The sequence below is a fragment of the Ornithorhynchus anatinus genome, chromosome X1, assembly GCF_004115215.2.
Source record: "Ornithorhynchus anatinus isolate Pmale09 chromosome X1, mOrnAna1.pri.v4, whole genome shotgun sequence".
Lineage (NCBI taxonomy): Eukaryota > Metazoa > Chordata > Mammalia > Monotremata > Ornithorhynchidae > Ornithorhynchus > Ornithorhynchus anatinus.
In genome coordinates this window covers 20,407,080-20,415,773 of record NC_041749.1, presented here as the reverse complement: position 1 = coordinate 20,415,773, position 8,694 = coordinate 20,407,080, and the positions used below count along the sequence as shown (strand labels likewise).

General features: G+C 46.3%; 1 non-coding gene across 1 annotated transcript; it reads right to left on the bottom strand.

Annotated features, from left to right (window-relative positions):
* Positions 1-8,025: 8,025 nt before the first annotated feature.
* Positions 8,026-8,163, bottom strand: LOC114806654. Its single transcript, XR_003754717.1, has one exon. It is a non-coding gene; the product is annotated as a small nucleolar RNA SNORA7 (small nucleolar RNA).
* Between the last annotated feature and the right edge of the window lie 531 nt (positions 8,164-8,694).

Sequence of the window (8,694 nt, the reverse complement as noted above, 5' to 3'; positions counted from 1 at the left end):
GTATTTGTTAAGCGCTTTCTGTATGTGAGGCATCATCCTAAACGTTGATGGGGGTAAGCGAGCAGGAAGGAGGACCGAAGCCACGGCCTACTTTTCAAGCAGTTTCGACAGCTTTGAGCCAAACATCTATTTGGTGGTGGTATTTGTTAAGCTCTTACGTGCCGGGCACTATGCTAAGCTCTGGGGTGGGTACAAGCAAATTGGGATGGACACAGTCCTTGTATCACATGGGGCGCACAGTCTTAATCCTCATTTTACAGATGAGGGAACTGCGGTCCAGGGAAGTGAGGTGACGAGTGGCAGGTGTGGCATTAGAACCCAGGTCCTTCCGACTCCCTGGTCTCGGCTCTAGCCCCGAGGCCACGATGCTTCTCTGTTGGTATCTAACATCTATTAGCAAAGCAGGATGCCCAATGAAGCTGTCCTTGAATATAGTACTCGCATTACCGAGGAAATAATGTTGCAAAATAGCTTGGTGGGCGGGGCATGGAAGGAGAATGGCTGTTCCATTACAGGTGGTGACTTTCACTTGCTGTTGTTGGCAAGACCGATAGGTAACTCACCCTGACTCTCTCTCCTGCCTCCCAGATAAGGCTTTTACTTCCTGCTGTTTGACTCACCCATCCCTACCCCGTTCTTCCTCTCCTTTCCCTGTCCAAGTGATACACCCTCCTTTAAACGGCCTTCCCTGTGCCTCCCCTACCTCTCCCGAACCCTCCTTTATTAGGTCCCCCAAACCATAAAATCCGTGTACATCCTTTCTCCCCAGCCAGCCTCACCAGTCCAGCACCCCCAAGCCCCACACCTGTGCCACACACTTCATAACTGTGGTATTTGTCAAGCACTTTCTGTGCGTCACTTCTCTGTGCCTCAGTTACCTCATCTGTAAAATGGGGATGAAGACTGTGAGTCCCACGTGGGACAACATGATTCCCTTGTGTCTACCCCAGCGCTTAGAACAGTGCTCTGCACATAGTAAGCGCTTAACAAATACCAACATTATTATTGTTATTATATAAGGTAATCAAGACGGACATAGTCCCTGTCCCACATAAGGCTCTCTGCCTAAATGGGAGGGAGAATAGGTATTGAATCTCCATTTTACAGATGAGGAAACTGAGGCACAGAGAAGCTAAGTGACTTGCCTGAGGTCCTACAGCAGGCAAGTGGCAGAGCCAGGATTGGAACCCACATCCTCTGACTCCCAGGCCCATGCTCTTTCCGCTAGACCACACTGCTTACCTTTTCATTAAAAAAAAATCCTGCCACAGCTGCTTCTGTATCTTCCCTGCCTTTCAGTTCCCTCCGTTCCCTGGTACCCTGGACCCTCCAAACTACAGAATGTGAATTCCTTGTGCCTTGATTTCTCAGCCGAAAGTAGCCTAGGTAGTAGCAGTATTTAGTGAGCACCTACCTACTCAATAATAATATTGATGATGGCATTTGTAAGCGCTTATTATGTGCAAAGCACTGTCCTAAGCACCGGGGATGATACAGGGTGATCAGGTTGTCCCACATGGGGCTCACAGTCTTAATGCCCATTTTACAGATGAGGTAACTGAGGCACAGAGAAGTAAAGTGACTTGCCCAAAGTCACACAGCTGACAAGCAGCGGAGCTGGGATTGGTGGGGTGCACTATATTAGGTCCTTGGGAAGTACAGAATAATGAAGTGACACATTTCCTGCTCATAAGGAGCTGACATTCTAAAGAAGGAGACCAGCATGTGGTCAAAATAAATATGAGCAGACAGCTATATATGAGTAGTAAGGAGGACATAAATAAGGCCATAAATGTCAGAGTTGGCAGAAAGGAAGATATGGCTTAGGGTACTCATGATAGGTGTTAGAAATTCCACAGATTTTTTAATCAGATCATCTCCCAAGTGACACCTCTTGGGAAGCTACTCTGCATAGAGAAAAAAGATAAAGGAAAACCCTCTCTGGAATCAGAGGGCCTCAAGAAATCAATCGATCAATCTACCAGTGGTATTTATTGAGCACTTGCAATATGCAGAGCACTGTACTACGGGAAGCAGCGTGGCTCAGTGGAAACAGCATGGGCTTTGGAGTCAGGGCTCATGAGTTCGAATCCCAGCTCTGCCACTTGTCAGCTGTGTGACTGTGGGCAAGTCACTTAACTTCTCTGTGCCTCAGTTCCCTCAGCTGTAAAATGGGGATTAAGACTGTGAGCCCCACGTGGGACAACCTGATTCCCCTGTGTCTACCCCAGCGCTTAGAACAGTGCTCTGCACATAGTAAGCGCTTAACAAATACCAACATTATTATGTACTAAGCTCTTGGGAGAGTACAAAATAACAGATTTGGCAGGTGTGTTCTCTGTCCACATGGAGTTTACAATCTAGAGGGGAGTCAGATAAAATAAATTGTGAGTATGTACATAAGTGAAGCAGTGTGGTTCAGTGGAAAGAGTCAGGGCTCGGGAGCCAGAGGTCATGGGTTCAAATCCTGGCTCTGTCACTTGTCAGCTGTGGGACTCTGGGCAAGTCACTTCACTTCTCTGTGCCTCAGTTACCTCATCTGTAAAATGGGGATTAACTGTGAGGCTCACGTGGGACAACCTGATTACCCTGTATCTACCCCAGCGCTTAGAACAGTGCTCTGCACATAGTAAGCCCTTAACAAATACCAACATTATTTTAGAGAAGCAGCGTGGCTCAGTGGAAAGAGCCCGGGCTTGGGAGCCAGAGGTCATGGGTTCGAATCCCAGCTCTGCCACTTGTCAGCTGTGTGACTGTGGGCAAGTCACTTAATTTCTCTGTGCCTCACTTCCCTCATCTGTAAAATGGGTATTAAGACTGTGAGCCTCATGTGGGACAACCTGATTATCCTGTATCTACCCCAGTGCTTAGAACAGTGCTCTGCACATAGTAAGCGCTTAACAAATACCAACATTATTATTATAAGTGGATGGAAGAGTTTCTTTGCACAGCATGAAACCACTGAGCTCATGTGTTGTCTTGAAGAAATCTTCAGTATTTGCTAATGAGGGACTTGGAGATTTAGGTGTCCTATGACAGATAATGGTCAATATAGATCATTTAATGATTAACACTATATATTTAAAGGGTGCACGGTAAATGAGTGGAGGAGAACTTAATTGATTTATTGATAGATTGAGTTGCCTCTAAGCAGGTAGTGACATGAAATGTTTTAAGCATAAGTAGAAAAGCCTAGAAAATGTGGTAGAAATAACAAGAGTGGGAAAAATTAGATGGGATGACAGGACGAGAAACTGAGGGCTTGCTGCTGCCAAAAAAGGAGGATGAACAGGTTGGCCTACTGATAAGAGCATGAACTGAGGAGCCTGGGAACCTGGGTTCTAATCCTGACTCTTCCACTTACCTGCTGTGTGACCTAGAATTCATGTAACTTCTCTGTGTCTCAGTTTCCTCCTCTGTAAAATCAATCAATCGATGATATTCATTGAGTGCTTACTGTTGGCAGAACATTGTACTACTTGTTTGGGAGAGTGAAGTCCAATACAGCTGGTAATCACAATCACTGCCCAGAAGGAGTTAACAGGCTAAAGGGGTTTCAATACCTGTTTTTCCTCCTACTTAAACATGTGGGACAGGGACAGTGTCTGACCTGATTACCTTGTATCACTCTACATTTAGTAAGTGTTTAACAACAACGACGACAATAATAAAAATAATAATAATAACCTAGCCCAGTGTTTTGCTCCTGTAAGTGTTTAGCAATTATTGTCATTGTTTAATGCTTACTATGTGCAGAGCACTGATATAAATACAAGATTAATAATAATAATAACAGTTGCCCCCTGCTGCAGAGAATTTGGTGGACCCCAAGCCTCAGGTTTTTCTCACAGACCAATTGTCAGATTGCAGAACTGGGCTATAACATCATGCGATGAATATGTGGCAGAGAGGTTTTGCAGTGTGGATCGGCTGGTAGAGGGATGAAATGGCCAACGGTAGAATGGTGAAAGGTGAATCTCGGCAGAATGACAAACAGGTTAACTAGCTCGGGAATAACGAGTTACTCTGGTAACGAATTCTGGAACTGGGGCCTGGAAGGATCTTCAGATTCATCCCCTTGCACCCGGGAGGACTGTCTACACTCCACACAAGAAAAATGAGGTCGGTAGCAGGTTTGGAAGGGACAGGCAAACAAGAGTTTAAGAGAGCATCTTTTGGAGGTAACTAAGAGGAGCATTACTACGTAGCTATTAACTGTGTGCCATCTACTCTCACTGGCACTGACTTCTCCATTTAACTGGGTAATGTTGCCTTTAGCTCTGAATAACTTTTAGAAAGAGCCAGACAACCTTATTTTAGAGAAAATACATAAGAGTATTAACTGTGTTTACTTGGCAAGTGCAACCCCAAATCTGTCCCATTGGTGTTAGGTTCCCTTGCCGGGAACAGGTTTCATCTGGTAGAGGGTCTGCTTGGGCCAGTGTTGACATGCATTTGTGTGCAGTACACACAGGACATTAGTCACTGGCTCTTCCAATTATCTTTTGGCCTTCCCGGACTCATGCGCTCAGCCCCAGGGGGTGTGTTTATGGTGGACACTGGATTTATTAAGGCAAAAAATAGAGACAGACACACCTGCTAGGACACTGGCATCATGTCACGCTGGTGACTTTACACCAGTATGATTGCCCGCAGGTACTACAGAAGGTGAAATAGGAGGCTGGAACTTTTCCCCATTCCAGGCTCCAAGTTAGCAAACTACAGCTGGGTGATATCCCGCAAATCCATCTACAAGGCAAAGCAGAGAGTAACGTTTTCATCTCCACAAAGAGCCTTGGTTTTAATTTAGTGGGAAGAGCCCAGCCTAGGAATCTAGGGGTCCTGGATTCCAGTCCTGGTTCTGTAAGGAAGGGAATGCCTGGTCGGAGTGGGCCATCAGTAGCTGAAGGATCACCCGGAGAGCCCCGTGAGGTGGGTAGGGCTCCTTTAAAGCACTCATTCATCTTGCCCCCTCCTACCTCACCTCACTGCTCTCCTACTACAACCCAGCTTGCACACTCTGCTCCTCTAATGCCAACCTACTCACTGTATCTCCATCAAATCTATCTCGCCACTGACTTCTCATCCACATCCTACCTCTGGCCTGGAATGCCCTCCCTTTTCATATCTGATAGACAACTACTTTCTCCCCTTTCAAAGACTTATTGAAGGCTCCAAGAGGAATTCCCTGACTAATCCCTCATCTCCTCTTCTCCCACTCCATTCTTCATAGCCCTGATCTGTTGTCTTTATTCACCCCGCCCTCAGGCCCACAGCACTTATGTCCCTATCATAATTTATTCATTCATATTTATTTCTACCTCTCCCTTTAAACTGTGAGCTCGTTGTGGGCAGTGAATGTGTCTACAAACTCTGTTATATTGTACTCTACCAAGTGCTTAGTACAGTGCACTGCACACAATAAGTGCTCAATAAATATGATTGATTGATGGATGGCTGGATTGGCAGGCCCAGCAGGGATCCTGAAATGTGGGTGGTGAAAACTGCAGCAGTTACCACAATAACTGCCTGCTGGATTATAGAGCTATGGCACAGCATTGGTACTATTATTGACCATTTTTTTAAATGATCCGTCTTCTAAGCACTCACTATGCATTGAGTACTAGGGTAGAAATAAGTTAATCAGGTCGGACACACTCCCTGTCCCCCATGAGGTTCACAGTCTAAGCAGGAGACTGAACAGGCATTGAATACCCATTTTACAGATGAGGAAATTGAGGCACAGAGAAATTGCCCGAGATCACATAGCAGGCAAGTGGCAGGGCAGGATTAGAATCTAGGACTTTTGACTTCCAGGCCTGTGCTCTTTCCACTAAACCACACTGCTCCTCTGTGATTCCAGTAGTCGGGTCCTCCACATAAAAATCATCTGTATGCATTTTGCCATGTGCCGCATCCCTGTCCTTTTATGGGCATGTCTCATTGTGGACCCCATTGGCAGCCCGCATTATCATTCATGAAGTATCAGGAACAAGGCTCATCCATTATTTTCAGTAGGAGTCTCCATCACTCAATTTGGTCAGGTGTGAGAGAGCAAATTCATCCCACAACCTTTGCTAGAATGGATTTTGGTCCATCTCTGGTCCTCCAGAGACCGGAGCCTGGCAGGACAAAACAGGGCAGGGCTTTGTTGATTTGGGAAGGGAGAGGCATTGCCCAGGGTGGATGACACTGTGGTACTAAGTCCCTGAAAACTTAGCCCTGCTGGAGGCCAAGCTGGCTAGTCAGGGGAGTAACAGAGAAAATCAAAGTCAAGGTGAGGAGGCTGCCTCAGTCCCCGAGGTCAGGTGGGTGGATCCTCACAGCCAGGCCAGCACAGGAAGGAAAAACCTGGAGGTTGAGCTGTTAGTGTTGTGTTATGTCTCTCATAAGGGTAGGGAATGAACGAGCCTCAGCTAGCATGGGGAATTAATGAATCAATCAATTAGTTGTATTTATTGAGCCTTTACTACGTGTAAAACACTGTGCTAAGTGTTTGGGAGAGTAGAATTCAGCAGAATTGGTAAAAAAAGCTCCCTGCCCACATTATGTTTACAGGTTAGTTAGGGAGACAGACATTAATTGAAAAAAATTTAAAATGTACAATTTGAAAATATGTACATAAGTGCTGTAGGTTTGAGGGTGGGGCGAATAGCTAATGCCCATAGGTCACAGATCCATGGGCATAGATGGTGCAGAAGGGAGAGGGAGCCAGGGGAAGGAAAGCATAACACAGGAATACCTCTTGGAGGAGATGTGACCTTAGGCTAGGGTAACAGAAGCCATTTGAAACAATCCTCACTTCAGATGCCTCAGCTGGGCAGGATAAAGTTCAATTTGGGGAGAGAGGGGTAGAGGAAGAGGGAGGTGGGGGGAGGGTGTGTGTACATGTCCCAGACAAGAAATCCAGAAGTTTCACTGATAATTCAGACCCTAAGATGCCACACAAATTCTGGAATCCTGTGCCAATCCTCAGAGAGATGGCAGTCAACCATAATTCCCTGGAGAAGAGAGGCCCATCTGGGAAGCCCGTCTGCAGCATGTGGGTGCTCTCTGGGGACGGTGGGCAGGAAGGAGAAAGTTTTGTTTGTACCTCTGCCCTAGGTGCTCTTCAAGTCAGAGGACCAGCGTAGCTTAGTGGGAAAGCACAAGATTTGGAGTTTTAATCCTGGCTCCACCACTTACTTGCTGTGAGCCTATGGGAAGTCTCTTAGCTTCTCTATACCCCAGTTTCCTCATCTGTAAAGTGGAAATTAAACACCTGTTTTTTCAGGGTTGTTTTTTTTTTGTTTTAATGGTACATGTTAAGCACTTATGATGCGCCATGCACTGCACTAAGCATTGGAGTAGATACAAGCTAATCAGGTTGGACACAGTCCACTCCCACATTGGATTCACAGCTTAATTCCCATTTAACAGATGCGGTAACTGAGGCTTAGAGACATGAAGTGATTTGCCCAAGGTCACACAGCAGACAAGTGGCAGAGCCAGAATTAGAAGCTGGGTCCTCTGACTCCCAAGCCTGTGTTCTTTCCACTAGGCCACGCAGCTTTTTCGTTTTTCCTCCCCCTTCAACTGTGAACCCCATATGGGACAGGGATGGTGTAAATTCAATCATATTTATTGAGCGCTTCCTGTGTGCAAAGCACAGTACTAAGTGCTTAAATGATAATCATGGTTCTTGTTAAGTGCTTACTATGTGCCAAGCACTGTTAAAATCACGGGGGGTAGATACAAGGTAATCAGGTTGGATAAACTCCCTATTCCACATAGGGCTCACATGCTTAATCCCCATTTTGTCTTGTTTTATGCTGTCGAGTCGTCTCCAACCCATAGCGATGCCATGGACACATCTCCTCCCAGAAAGCCCCACCTCTATCTGCAATCGTTCTGGTAGTGTATCCATAGAGTTTTCTTGGTAAAAATAAGGAAGTGGTTTACCACTGCCTTCTTCTGTGCAGTAAACTTGAGTCTCCTCCCTCGACTCTCTCCCGTGCCGCTGCTGCCCAGCATGGGTGAGTTTTGACTTATAGCAGATGACCTTCCACTCGCTAGCCTCTGGCCAAGCTAGGAAAGGAATGGATATGCCTCTGCTTGACTGGCCCTCCCATAGTCGAGACTGGTAGAGTACTGGCAACTCTCCAGGTGGGACCTTGAGAGGGGCAATCCCCATTTTATAGATGAGGTAACCGAGGCCCAGAAAAGTGAAGTGACTTACCCAAGGTCACAGAGCAGACATGAGGTGGAGCCAGGATTAGAACCCAAGACCTTCTGACTCCCAGGCCCAGGAGCTCTCCACTAAGAAATGCTGCTTCTCAATCTGATTGCACTGTATCTACCACAGAGCTTGACAGAGTAAGTGCTCAAAAAATACCACGATTATTATTACCCCTAAAGGCAGCACTCAAGGGAAAACTGTTGGAGGCTTAGTAGGGTTGGAGGAGATCTCAAGTTAGTCACCCCGTCATCTATCTTTCCTTTCCTTTTACCTCTTCATTAAAGCAACAAATTCAGTCCCTGCAATATTTAGAGAAGATTGAGCAGAGGAGACTTCCCCACCCCAGCAAAAAAGGTCCCTGAAGTTGGGAGGGGCCTAACCTCAGCCATTTCAGAGCTCAGGGAGAACCATCTTTGTGGCACGAGATGTCTTCCTGAGGTGACACAGATCCAGGAGGTGAGAAGGGTGTGTCTCGC